This window comes from Macadamia integrifolia, chromosome 12 (assembly GCF_013358625.1).
Source record: "Macadamia integrifolia cultivar HAES 741 chromosome 12, SCU_Mint_v3, whole genome shotgun sequence".
Taxonomy (NCBI): domain Eukaryota; kingdom Viridiplantae; phylum Streptophyta; class Magnoliopsida; order Proteales; family Proteaceae; genus Macadamia; species Macadamia integrifolia.
The window spans coordinates 11569526-11571744 of record NC_056568.1 but is presented as its reverse complement, the minus strand read 5'-3'; positions in this window follow the sequence as shown (position 1 = coordinate 11571744).

The following is a 2219-nucleotide window of genomic DNA, read 5'->3' as shown; positions in this document are numbered from 1 at the left end:
TGTCCCCAATTCTTTTTATTCTTACTGAAGAGGTTTTATGCAAGGGTTTGAGAAGCCTGGTTTGTGAAGGAAAAATCAAACCTCTTCGGGGCCCTAGAGGTGAGTTGATGCCAGTTCACCTCTTATTTGATGACATTTTTATTTTTATGAATGCATCTATAAAATATGTTAGAAATCTAAATGTCTTTCTAAGGAAGTATCAAGTTTTTTTGGGCAGCATATTAATCTTGAAAAAAGTAAGCTCTTTGTGGGGAAGATGATCAACTTTTCTCGAATGCGAGTTATTTCAAATGCATTGGGTATTTCTATTTGCAACTTTCCTATGAAGTACCTTGGGGTTGAAATTTCCAAAGGCATGGTAAGAACACAATTTTTATTATCTGTTATGGATAAGGTGAAAGAACATATGTCAGGTTGGAAACGGAGACCTCTCTTGATGGTTGAAAGAATCCAATTGGTGCACTCTGTGGTACTGGGTATGCCTGTCCACAGCTTGTCACTATATTGGTGGCAAAACTCTCTTATTTATCTAATGGAAAAAATGAATGAGGAACTTCATCTAGGCAAGAGATATGGATAGTCCTAAAGCTGTGACCGTTAATTGGGATCAAGTCTACAAACCTAGGGAGGAAGGTGGGTTGGAGATTCGCAGGTGTCGAGACATCAACAAGTCACTTCTTTAAGCAACTATGGAGTATTAAGAATGGTGCCTCAAGGATGAGCATGATTTTTAAGGCTAGATTTCTTAGCAATTGAAATATTAAGGAATCATATAAGTCGTCTTTTGTTTGGCCAAGCCTCGTAAAGTTTGGAATTTTGTCACTAGCAGAGAGTGATGGATTATAGGACATGGGAAGGATATTAGGCTCTGTAATGATAATTGGCCTGGAAATATTGCTGAGACTGGTGGAATAGATCCTGATATCACTAATAGCTCTTCTTTGAAGGTAGCTGATTTAATTAATAAATTAATTAAATTTTCGCTGGGAAATTCCTATTGTCTGCTTTTTCCCTCTTCAAAACTGTTTTGAAGTAGCCTGATCTATTAGATTGCCTCAACTTGACATAAAGGACAGGTGTGTTTGGAGATGTACAACTTCAGGGCCTTCTTTTCTTTTTTTTTTCTTGGGACGAGATTAGGAAGCACAACCCTAAGGTCCCCTTTCCTTAGTTTGGGGAAAATTCTTATAACCAAGACAATCAATGTTCTGGTGGCACTTGATGCATAAAAAGCTGCCCACTGGTGATGCTATTTCTCTCAAGGGTGTTCCATTAGTGTCCATGTGCAATTCATCTGAGGAGAAATTTGAGTCTTTTAATCATTTATTCATGGGTTGCATGTTTGCAGTGGTGATTTGGAAAATATTTCTTGACTACTTTGGAGTTTTATGAGTGGTGGATTAGAAAGCATAGTGTGTTAGCAATAAAGGATCCTTGGTCCATGGGCCTGATCATTATGGCAGATAATCTTTGGAAAGGAAGGAATGCTCGACATTTTGAAGGAAGGAAGCTCAACATTACTCAAGTCTTTGAAAGGATAAAACATGACTTGTGAAGACGCGTTTAAGGAGAGTGACCTAAAATTGCTTTTGATAGCAGAGTATAATTCTTACTACCAACTTTGTTCAATTGCGTTGTGTTGCTGCCAAAAACCCCGCTAGTCCAACCTACACAAACACAGACGAAGGAGGCCCGGAACTTTGTCCGGGGTTAGTCCTCCGACGCTCAAGTCAGGGTCGGCGGCACAGTTTAATAAGTGGGTAATGGCGAGGGTCTCAGAACTTACCTTCCCCTTTCTTCCGTGCCTTCTTATATAGCTCTTCGGCCTTAGGGTTTTTTCCCTTTCTTCCCTCTTAGAGTCCTACTAGAATACGTCCAACCATCTGGGAGAATATTCCCCTCATGCAGGCGACGTGACCCCGCGTGATTCTGCGGGCGTGCCTCGGTGATTGAGCGTGCTCGGGTGTGAGTGGTTCCTTGGGCCCTTCGTCTGGTGGGGGACACGTGTCCTAACAGTGACACGTGTCATTACCCCCCACCGAGAGGTTATTTTGGCTATATCAGGAGCCCCCTTACTTCCACTAGGAGCTTCTTCCTGTGGGAGTAACTATCTTCCGAGGTTGACTTGTTCCCTCGGTCCTGGCATTACCAGTGTCCAAGGCTTGGGGTCGATCGAGAGAGACCTTTGACCGCTTCAGATCGACTTTGCAGAGCCCCCT